This window comes from Neomonachus schauinslandi, chromosome 4, assembly GCF_002201575.2.
Source record: "Neomonachus schauinslandi chromosome 4, ASM220157v2, whole genome shotgun sequence".
Taxonomy (NCBI): Eukaryota; Metazoa; Chordata; class Mammalia; order Carnivora; family Phocidae; genus Neomonachus; species Neomonachus schauinslandi.
This window is the reverse complement of record NC_058406.1, coordinates 32,110,474-32,122,829: the sequence shown is the minus strand read 5'-3', so window position 1 is coordinate 32,122,829 and position 12,356 is coordinate 32,110,474. Positions and strand designations below refer to the sequence as shown.

At 38.6% G+C, this 12,356-nt stretch overlaps 1 protein-coding gene across 1 annotated transcript in view; it reads left to right on the top strand.

Moving 5' to 3' along the window:
- FOXJ3 (forkhead box J3) overlaps window positions 1-12,356 on the top strand; it is a 101,251-nt gene that overhangs the window by 41,696 nt on the left and 47,199 nt on the right. The window lies entirely within an intron of this gene.

Sequence of the window (12,356 nt, the reverse complement as noted above, 5' to 3'; positions counted from 1 at the left end):
AATGTTTGCAGAATAAATCAGGGCAAGGGGAATAAGATAAAAGAAACTGGGTAATCATTTGGTCAAGTAAATTTGTTTTATGCCTGTTCTTGGTAGTGAGATAAAACTTCCCAATCTCAAAGATAAGGACCTTAAGCTGGGTTTAAGTTGGGGTCAGGTAAGCTCATGAAGTATAGCAACAGTGGGATTTAGTGAGGCAGATTTATGGAGCCAGCAGAAGGAATTCAATATTCCAGTTATCAAGCTATATAGAATTAGAGGTGAACTTTTAGGCCAGAACACCTTTTGGTTTTATACATACAATGTTTAAGAAATTAAAGTTTAGGGGCGCCTGGGTGGCTCACTCGGTTAAGCATCTGCCTTCAGCTCAGGTCATGATCCCAGGGTCCTAGGATCGAGCCCCATGTCAGGCTCCCTGCTCATTGGGGAGCCTGCTTCTCCCTCTCCCTCTGCTGCTCCCCTGCTTGTGTGTTCTCTCTCTGTCAAATAAATAAACAAAATCTTAAAAAAGAAATTAAAGTTTAGTATTGGTGGGATGGTTTTCTGGTAAGTTTTAAGACTGAGATATTGATGAGCTATGTGTGTAATGTATGTATGTAAACCATATGTAATGGTTTGAGAGGGAATGAACCTCAGTTCCTGCCCTCCAACTTCTGCCTTTTAAAGGAGACATAGCACTTGGGCTTTAATTGTGTGAAGATAACGGAGTACAAAACATTTAGCTTCTGTTGCCAGAATTTGAAGGAAGGGGAGAGCTATCCACATTGTTAACCCAGAGCATCAGCAAGGATGTATATCTTGGAAGGCTGAGGAATTGTGGCCTTCTCTCCCATTTGTTCTCTTCTTCTGAAGTTCCTGGAACTTGAATTATTTTTGGAAATTTGAATTGGTAGTTGGGTCGACAACTGTGCATTCCTTTTGGATATCAGCCCTGAATTTTATTGTTACCTTGTTTCATAGTTCTTAGAGTGATCACTCTATTTTTGAGAGTCCTTTTTTTCCTGAAGACCATATTGTCCGTTTTACAGTGGAAGTTTATAGAAATAAAGGATTCAGGGCGCCTGGGTGGCTCAGTTGGTTAAGCAACTGCCTTCGGCTCAGGTCATGATCCTGGAGTCCCTGGATCGAGTCCCACATCGGGCTCCCTGCTCGGCAGGGAGTCTGCTTCTCCCTCTGACCCTCCCCCCTCTCATGTGCTCTCTCTCATTCTCTCTCTCTCAAATAAATAAATAAAATCTAAAAAAAAAAAAAGAAGAAATAAAGGATTCAAATTACAGAAGTATGTTTTACATACAAAGCATGTGTTCTTCAGTGTATATTTTGGACACATTTTCTATATTTTCTACTGTTTATCTTTTTAACTTCATTTTAAGTTAAAAAGCATGTAAAAGCTTCAACAACTTACCTTTGTAGTATAGGTCCATAAAAGAGCCAGTCTTTTGTTTAATACTCTTGATAATTATTTTCACCTGAGCTGTGTATTGGTTGCTCTAAAAGATAGTCTTCATACAAAACATAATTTCTTGCTCTGACAAACTAATTATGTCTATTTTTTCATTTAGCGGTGTTTTTGGGAGTTGAGGGGAGGTAGTATTTTTATTAGAACAGTTTGTATTTTAAATGACCATTGGGTTTTATCTAAGGAAAGGCATAAGATAGTCAAATAGTGATGGTTCTGAATATGATATTTATATGTTAAAGTTTTCTCAAAAACTAAACATGGCCCTTAAATTGAAACTTTTAAAAAGATTTTATTATTTATTTATTTATTTATTTGAGAGCGTGAGAGAGAGCGCGAGTGAACAAGGGGGAGGGACAGAGGGAGAGGCAGAGACAGAATCTTTAGCAGATTCCCTGCCCAGCGCGAGCCTCACAGGGCTCGATCTCACGACTCTGAGATCATGACCTGAATCACCCAGGCACCCCTATTTTTATTTTTTAAACTAATTTTTACACACCCAGCGTGGTGCTCAAACTCACAACCCTGAGATCGAGTCACATGCTCTACTGACTGAGCCAGCCAGGCGCCCCTAAACTTTTAAAAGTTTTTAAAATGTAGATGGTAAATATGTTGACATTCTTGAAAGTTTATTAAATTTCTGAAATTTGTAATTTTTTCCCCATGTGTAAACATGAGAATTCTATGTGAAAAATCAAAATATTTTACACATTTTTGAAGAGAGATGAGCTTTGAGAGGAACGGAATTGGCTTTCTAAACTGCTAAAGAGAATGGATTTTTAAAAATGAGAGTAACCATATCTTTATGTCCTAAATGAAAAATAAAGCGTGATAGTTAATGAAAAATAAAGTGAGATAGTTATCTCCAACCTAATATTTGTAATTTCTCTGGATCACCTCCTTGGCCCTTCCATTTACATGACCATAAGCCCATGTTGTGTCTTGATCATTACAGCATTCCTTTCTTTTCTTAATTCTTGCATATATAAACGTCTCTCATTTCCCTTTTTCTTATTTCTTTCATCTTCTTACCACTTTTTCTTTATCATAAAATGGACCTGCAGACTTTAAAAATATTATTGAATCAAGTTTAGCATGGTGAAAAGAATACGCTCCTTTATTAGGAGTCCTTTGTTTCTCTTCTGGCTTTACAGGTTACTTGTTCTTGTGACTTTGGCAAATTGTTTTTTGTTTTGAGTTTCAGTATCCTTAATTTTAAAGTGAGCGGATAGAAGTCTTAACAGCTGCTTTGAACTGAATGTTTGTGTCCCCCCCCAAAATCCATATGTTTGAAACCCTAATTTCAGTGTGACAGTATTTGGAGGTGGGCCCTTTGGGAGGTAATTAGGTCAAAAGAATGTAGCCCTCATGAATGGGATTAGTGCCCTTAGAAGAATAGGCCACAGAGCTAGCTAACTCTCTTTGCACCATGTGAGAAACCAGTGAGGATACCTTTAACAGGCTTCTCACCAGAACCTGACCATGTTGGCACCATGATCTTGGAGTTCCTGCCTCTAGAACTGTGAGAAATACATTTCAGTTGTTGATAAGCCACCTAGCTTATGGTAATTTTTTATAGTAATCTGTGCTAAGACAAAATTGTAATAATAATAGATAATTATATTGAGTTTATGTGCCAGATGCTTTTTATTTTTATTTTTTTTAAAGATTTTATTTCTTTATTTGAGAGCGAGCACACACATGAGCAGGTAGAGGGAGAGGGACAAGCATACTCCCTGCTGAGCACAGAGCCCAACATGGGGCTTGATCCCAGGTCTTGATCCTAGGACCCTGAGATCATGACCTGAGCCAGAGTGAGACACTTAACTGACTGAGCGACCCAAGCACCCTCAGATGGTTTTTAAAGAATTTATGTATATTAACTCATGTAATTTTTATAGTAATTTCAAATAATGAAACTGATAGGTATGGATGTTAAGTAAGTTGTCAAAGGGTAGTAAGGACAGTAAGTACCAGGTATCATTATGAACCTAGGTAGTCTGCCTTTAGAGTTTATATGGTTTACAACTGTCCTTTCCTACCATTAGTATTTGCTATGTTGAAAATCACAACACTGCATCAGATTTCTTTGTATATATACATATCTTGTCAGCTAATGGTCCATGATTTTAGAAGAGAACCCCCACATTGAACATATGTATATATAAAGTTGATATATGTACACACACAGAGAGACACATACATGATTATAAGTATGATTATAAATGACAGAACAAGTACTAACTGATCAATCTATTAGACCAGGCAAGGATAACTAAAGTGACTCAAAATAGATAATGCTGCCCTCAGAAAGCCTCTGGGAAGAGGAATGAAACTTGGCATGTAAATTTTTTGGATAGAAATGGTAAAGGATGTTGTTCCACTTGGAGAAAACGGTGTGCAGGGTTGACGGGGCAAGAAGTACGGGTGGGCATAATTGAGAACCTTTTTAACTATAGTGAAGAGTTTAGGCTAGGGTGTGGACATTTAGATAAGGAATGGAAAGCCTAAAGCCTTGGGATCAAGGAAGTTAACTTTGATTTGATAGCCTGTAGTGTTGAGAAAGGAATCAAAACAGTTAAGAAAGATACTTCTCTTTATAAAATACTCCTTGCAAGAGGAAGATGCTGTAGGGGAGAAAAATAACTTTCCCTCTACTCTTCTAGGTTGTTGGCTGAGACTCCCCCTCCCCCATAATAAAAAGGCAGATTAATAGGAGAAAACCAAATTTAATTACATATGTACATATGGGAGTCCCAGAAAGATATGAGACTCAGTGACAGCCAGGCATTTGAGGCTTATATACCATCATGAGCTAAGGCAAGGGATGTGGGTCTGGGGCTTTAGAGAAGAAGGCAATTTACAGGAAGGTGGGAGAAGAGCAAATGTTTGGTAAATAAATGTCCTGCCATGCAGATAAGTCAGATATAAAAAGTTATCTCTGGTAATAACTTTCTTCCTGGTACAGGCCCCTTTCTAAATTCTTTTGGGCAGTTGAGGAGGAGGAGGTAAAAAGTTTTTCCTCAGTCTACTGGGTCTTACTTGCCTTCAGCTCAGAATAATCCGCATGCCAAAGTGGCATGTTCTGGGATGGCTTGTTCTGAACCCCCTCAATGCTGAGTAGATGGAGCTGCCATTGTGAAATGACAATGGCCTGGGCTAGGGATATATGCATGAATAAGTAAGTTCTCTAGAAAATTAGCATTAGCATGGTATCTGGTCTCAATATGTACTCATAATTGTGTGAAATGCTGCCATTTTACCAGTTTCATTTGACACATCTTTGTTTTCTAGATACTGTGTGTCAGGCATTGTGCTAAAATTTTATGCAGTATACCAAGAACAATGAGACACGATAAAACAACAGAATTCTAGCACAAGGTCAAAGTATGTATAGAAAGTATTATAAAAAAGATATGACAGATTACTGTATGCAGAGGAAGGAGACATTGTTTTACTGGGACTATCTGGGATGGTTTCATATGGGTTCTGTGCCTTGGCTTTCAGGTAGAGATAGGCAAGGCAAGATAAGGCAGCATTCACTGAGCTTTAGGCACTGCTTTAGGTGCTGGGGAAACATCATTTAACAAAACATTCTCTGCTCTCCTGAAGTTTATTTTCTGATTGGAGGGGTTTCGGATAGGGAGGCATGAGATAAGAGGTCATGATCAAGGATACGATATGGGGTGGAATAGTATCAGAATTTGGGAGAGAACAGAGCGGTTCATTTTATCTGGATGAGTTTTTCCTCTTTTAAATTAATTTGCATTATTCATGCTATTCATTGAGAGAGCGAGCACATACCTTTTACATTTTAAGCATAGAGCGAAGTGTTGGGGGAATAGAGGTAGGCAAGACAGACTCTTTCCTTGTGAAGCTCTTAGTTAAGCAGGAAATCTAAACTGATAATTCATAATATTGCTTGCTGTCTCAGCATAATTAATAGTTCCCTATTCATTCTCAAAATAGCATTTGGATGATAAATTATGTGGTCACTCTAAAGATGAGGGTCTTGAGAACTTTGGGCCCATATGGCAGAGAACTGATGTTTCAGTGAAGCCTGTTAAATGAAATAAGGCAGATGAGGATGATTGGCAATGTGAAAGAGTGAGGGGGAATTACATGTACAAGCCTAGTCATTAAAAAAAAAAGTGCCCAAAGGGGCACCTCGGTGGCTCAGGTGGTTGAGCATCCGACTCTTTTTTTTTTTTTTTTTTAAGATTTTATTTATTTTTTTGAGAGAGAGAGAATGAGAGACAGAGAGCACGAGAGGGAAGAGGGCAGAGGGAGAAGCAGACCCCCTGCTGAGCAGGGAGCCCGATGTGGGACTCGATCCCGGGACTCCAGGATCATGACCTGAGCCGAAGGCAGTCCCTTAACCAACTGAGCCACCCAGGCGCCCTGAGCATCCGACTCTTAATTTCAGCTCAGGTCATGATCTCAGGATCATGAGATTGAGTCCTACCTTGGGCTCAGCATGGAGTCATCTTGTCCCTCTCCCTCTGCACCCCCCGCACCCCCCACTCGCATGCGTGTATGCCCCCCCATTTCATTTTTTCTGTCCTATTTGTTTTTGTACCGATTAATTTCTCTTTAACCTTTTGCATTTATTTTGCTTTTTAATTTGGTTTTGCTTGTTCAGTTCAACCAAAGAATATATTGAAAAGTGCCCTGTCTACTGGAAGCTGCTGAGGGTAGAAAAAAGCAAAATTAGCTGGATATTACCTACAGAGATTTTTTTTTTTTTTTTTTTTTAAGATTTTATTTATTTATTTGAGAGAGAGAGAGAATGAGAGAGAGCACATGAGAGGGGGGAGGGTCAGAGGGAGAAGCAGACTCCCCACTGAGCAGGGAGCCCGATGCGGGACTCGATCCCGGGACTCCAGGATCATGACCTGAGCCGAAGGCAGTCGCTTAACCAACTGAGCCACCCAGGCGCCCTACAGAGATTTTTTTGAAGACTGGAAAACTGAAACTATTCCAAGTGATGGGGTTTTGGACTATACGTGAGGTTCAGTGGGGTGGAGTCCGGAGCCGACGACTAAGAAAGAATTCTTGAGAGGTCTTTGGTGCAAAATGGTTTATTAAAACATGGGGACAGGACCCTGGGCAGAAAGAGCTGCTGCACTGGGGTTGAGGGATGGCTGATTATAAACTGTGGGATTGGGGGAGGTAAGGAAAAGGGATGTTTCTAAAGAACTTTCATATGCTAAAGACTCACAGAATGGGGGGGGGGGCTTGCCATTGTCTAGTTAAGGTTGTTTACCCTTCTAGTAAGGTATTAACATTAAGATAGTTGGGAACTTCCTGGAGGAACATTACACTCTGCCCATTTCAAGTATCTGTAGATGGGCTGCAGGTTACAAAGACATTTAATTGTATTTACATTCCCTTCTGGAAGCTATTGCTAAGGCTTTTATAAGTAAACTGAGGGAGACTCCTGTCTTGTAGGACTGTGATCTCTGTAACTATAAGTTAACTATTTGTTTTTCCTTTAGGGCAGCCAGGGGTGCCTGAGGAATGTCACATATATCCCATGGTGGGGGGAGGTTGTGGGGTGTCAGCTTCTGCTTTGTCCTCAGCTTGCCTTCTGTTCCCTCATCACAGGGGAACTGAATGGAAAGGAATAGAAAAGGGAACTCAGGTTTTAAGCAGTTCTTTGTTAAAAAAAAAAAAAAAAAAAAGTGCTTGAAAGAATGAGTGCTTCACATTAGTACAGTTTATCTCTTTTATCATGTTGATAATCACAGAAACATATTCTTCTCTGTTCATTCTTTGATTGTCCCCCCCCCCCATTAAATCATCTTTGCTTATAGGAATCTGTTATGCTAAAGCAGTGTGAGGCCCATTCAGGGGGTCCATGGGGTGAAAATTGTGTTCATAATACTAAGATGTTCTTTACCTTTTTTACTCGTAATTTTTCAGAGCTTACATGAGCTGTGATTTTGCCATAGATTGAATGCGGAGGTCTTCTATTAAGCAAAGCATTAAAGCAATTTGTTTAAAAATGTAAAATAATGCCATTCTTCTCATTGTTTTTTTTTTTTTTGAGACTATATTTTTCATACAAAACAGTATTTATGTTAACATGCAGTGTGTCACTGTTTTAAATGAATTAATAAATTTTGTCTCAGTTTAAAATTCTAATAGGTAAATAAAAATAGATATGTCACATAAATAAAAGCTCTTTGGGAACCTCAGTAACTTTTAATAGTGCAAAGGAGTTCTGAGATCAAAAAATTTGAGGACTGTTGTGCCGAAGGAAGATTTCCTGTCTCTTCCAGGAGACATTCTTTTTGAGAAAAGAAGATCCCTGTCATGATTTGAGTTCTGTAAGTAGACAAGGAATTGAGTAGAGGTAGTTTGAGGGGTGATACTAGGAAAGTGGGGCAATTATCAAGTCGCTTATCTGTGTGGACTGGCTCAGTCAAATTGGGAAATGCTGGGAGGTGGTTTAGAACTCTGGGCAGCAAGCTATCTATCTATCTGTCAGCTCTTCCCCCTCATTGAATGATGCTGCTGCTGGGGGCATTACCTTTTCTGCACTTCTGGCCTATCCTGCACAAAGCCAAATCATGGTCCTCAACTGAAAACAAAACAAAACAAAACAAAACTCAGGTGGAGAGGTAGACGTGTTTGTAGTAAACAGGGTAGAGAGGAACGCAGAGGGGAATGTGGTTGCTACATGTCTTCTTTTCTGTTGGTGGAGTGTATGTGTGTGTTTTCAGATCTGTGTGCACCCTTTGTTTTTTGTAGCCTCTTGCATTTTCATAGCCTTTGACTTATTTCTTAAATTGGATCCAATCCAGGAAATCCTTTAAAAAATCTTTTGTCTCTTCAAGGTGTGTATGGGCGCACAAGTGTTAAATTAGTAGACCGAAGGTGCATCTTTTTGAGTATATTGTTTCTTGTAATTGAAAGAGACCCTTCCTGGTCACTGGTTAGGGTTTGCCTAAGTGCCTCATTCAGGGTTTTAAAATAAGTGGACAAATTTAGTATTGTTGTAGAAAAAGTTGAAATGGTTGTATGTAACTGTTGCTTATGGATAGTGAGGGCACATGTTTACTGTGTTTCTCTTGTATGCTTGGCAAGGTAAGGTGCTTTGAAAGGATTCTAAGTAGGAAATAATGTTCCTGGGATGCCGCCAGTGGTAGGAAATAGAAACTCTAAAAACAAAACCAAAAAACCCCCTGTAGATTGTGTTATATTTTAGCAGCATTTAATCATCCAGAGTTCTTCTGTTTAAGAACATAGTAAAATTATGAGCAAAATCAAGTCATGTTACAAAGTCATGAGGTGTCACTTTTATTAATTACAAGTTTAGGGGAAATAGAACTTAGGAAGTTAGGAGACCTAGTTTTACAGTTACTGTGTTATAATTTAGATGTTTAATTTTTCTGGCCATAGTTTCTTTATATATAAATGTAAGTGGATTGTTACCTCTGTAGGCCCTGGAAATCCCATAAGTGCGAAGGCTCCAAGGTAGAAACATACCTGGGATCTTGAGAAACAGCAAGGAGGTCACTGTGGCTGTTCTAGTGTGTGGAGGAGGGAATAGTGGTTTGGAATATAGGTGAGGTTCGGTGGGCTGACGACCAAGAAAAAATTCTTGAGACGTCTTTGGTGCAAAATGGTGGTTTATTAAAGCACGGGGACAGGACCCGTGGGCAGAAAGAGCTGCTGCCCGGGGGTTGTGAGAGGAGTGACTGATAATATACTTGGGAGTTAAGGGAGGTAAGGAAAAGGGATATTTCAAAAGGATTTTCCTATGTTAAAGAAAACTCACTGGATCCTAGAGGCCTTGCCATTGTCAAGTTAAGGTGGTTTTTCCTCCTGGCAAGGCATTAACATGATAGTTGGGAACTTCCTGGAGTAACATTACACTCTGCCCACTTCAAGTATCTGTCAATGGGCTGCAGGTTATAAGGACATTTAATGGTATCTACATTTCCTTCTGGAAGCTAGGTTATTGATAGAAATGCTTTGTTCCTGTAAATTGCTAAGACATTTGTAAACTGAGGGAGACTCATGTCTTGCAGGGTTGTGATCTCTAAGTTAACTATTTCTTTTTCCTTTCCTTTGTTTTAGGGCAGCCAGGAGTGCCTGAGGAATGTCACGTATATCCCATGGAGGGGGGATGTGGGGTATCACTTTCTGCTTTGTCCTCAGCTTGCCTTCTGTTCCCTCATCAGTAGGACTGTAGAAGTAAATGGTGGGAGCAGGAAGTAGATTGTGTAGGGCCTTGTATGCCTTTTGTAATAAAGACTTGGGTTTTACCTTGACGTAGGGGTAGAAGGCCATTGGAGGGCAAAGTAGTGACACAGGAACAGTGTAGCTGCTATAGGAGAATGGTAGAAGCAGAGAGATAGGAAATTGCTGTGGATGGTTTTGCTAAAATCTTCTAATGCATTGTTTGGAAGTTATCTGCAGGAGTAAAAGCCAGATAAAATATATAAACTCACTCTCTTAAACATGTTGGCCTCTGCAAAAAAACAAAACAAAACAACCCATATACTCTGCAGTTATCCAGCTTTTATTGGGACAAAAATGGGGGCATATACATTACTTTTTCTTGAAGTTATATGTGACAGTTCAAAGATGATTACAAGTTTAATTAATCAGGAAGATAACTGGAGGATGGATAAATAGAAAAGAGGACATTCTTCTAGGCAGAATATTCTACATTTTCTGCATATCTGGGATTGTTGTCATTTTGTGATTTAGTTTCTGTTATTGTTACACAGCGTGGTTTTGTTGGTTAAATGTTCCCCCATTGTGTGCCTTTTTTCATCTCTAAGCCTGAGTCTGAGTAAGGAGGGATTTAGTTAAAGGTATAAGTGAGCAGAGGAAGGAAAGCAGTCTACATTCCTACTCTTAGAACTCCTAGAACTGAAAAAAACATTTATTTCAATTGGGTGAACACGTACTGGGTGTACATTATGTGGGAGGAACTACATGTTGCCTCCAGGAGGTAGGTGTGAATAGAATTTCCTGGGGGTTATAAAGTCAGAGAAATCCTATCCAGTAAGAGATTGTAAACCAGGAAGTGTTTTCATGAGGGTTCATTCCAGTGAATGGGTAGGATTTAGTTTAGTTTTGTTTTTTGACAATACTATTGAGAGATTGTTTATGTACAATTCATCAAATAAAGTTCACAATTTGAGAAGTCTTCACATGTGAAATTACACCAGTATCAAATGAACATTTTAGTCACCACCAAAAGTTTCCTCTTTCCCCTTTGTCGTTCATGCCTTCTTCCATTCTCATCTCCAGGTACCCCTGATCTGAGGGGTGAAGGTTGGGGCAGGAATTGACATCTTAACAATATTGATTATTCCAAGCCATGAAAATGTTGTATCTCTTCATTCATTAGGTCTCTTAATTTCTATCAGGAATGTTATTTTTGTGTTTTTTTGGTTTTTTAAAGATTTTTCATTTATTTGACAGAGAGACACAGCGAGAGAGGGAACACAAGCAGGGGGAGTGGGAGAGGGAGAAGCAGGCTCCCCGCGGAGCAGGGAGATGCGGGGCTCAATCCCAGGACCCTGGGACCATGACCTGAGCCGAAGGCAGATGCTTAACAACTGAGCCACCCAGGCGCCCCAGGAATGTTTTTTAGTTTTCAGTGTAGGGGACTTGGATATTTCCAGTTAAATTTAATCCTGAATATTTTGTTTTTAAAAGCTATATATTTTTAAATCAGTTTTCCAATTGCTTGTTGCTGGTATATAAAAATTTAATTAATTTTTATATGCTAACCTTGTATCCTATAATCGTGTTAGGTTTAGTAGTCATTTTATAGTGCCTTGGGATTTTCCATAATAAACAGTTATGTGATCTGCAAATAGACAGTTTTCCTCTCCCTCTTACTCTTCTGTCTCTTCCCACCTTATTAAAGTGAACTAGAATCTCCAGTATAGTGTTAAATAGAAGTGATGAAAGTGGTCATCCTTCCCTTATTTCCATTTTGAGGGGGAAAGTGTTCAGGATTTCACCCCTAAGTGTGACATATCTGTAGGGCTCTTGTAGATACCCTTTATTAGATTGAGGAAGTTCTCTAGTCCTAGTTTGCTGAGAGTTTTTAATCATGAATAGATAGGTGTAGGATTTCATCAAATGCTTTTTCTATACCTATTGAAATGATCATATAGCTTTTCTTTATTCCATTAGCATGTTGAATTACACTGGTTGCATTTAGAATGTTAAACCTGCATTCCTTGGATAAACCCTACTGAGTCATGATATATTATCCCTTTCGTATATTGTTGGATTCAGTTTGCTCTGTTTTGTTAAAAGATTTCTGCATCTGTGTTCATGAAGGATGGATTTATAATTTTCTTCTTTTGTAATGTCTGTCACGTTTTGGTATTAGGATTATATTGGCCTCATATTGGTAGTATTCTTTCCTCTATTTTCTGAAAAAGTTTTTGTAGATTGGTATATCTCTCTTGAATGTTTGAGAAAATTCATTAGTGAAACCATCTGGCCCTACAGGTTTTTTTGTGGGTAGGTTTTTGATGTTTAATTTATTTGATATGGGACTTTTCAAATTTTCTCTTTTTTATGCCACTTCTGATAAATTATATTCTTGAAGGAATTTGTCCCTTTCATCTGAGTTGTTGAATTTGTTGGTATAAAGTGGTTCATAATATTCTCTTTTAATATTTATAGAATCTGTAGTAATAACTCTTCTTTCATTCTTGAAATCGAGGATATGTATTTTCTTTTTTTTTTCCAGTATAGCTGTTTCTCAATTTTGTTAGTCTTTTCAAAGAACCAGGTTTTGTCTTTGTTAATTTTTTTTTGTCTCTTTTCTATTTGTTTATTTCTATATTTATCTTTATCATTTACTTCCTTCTACTTATTAATTTGTTCACTTAATGATATTTCTAGCTTT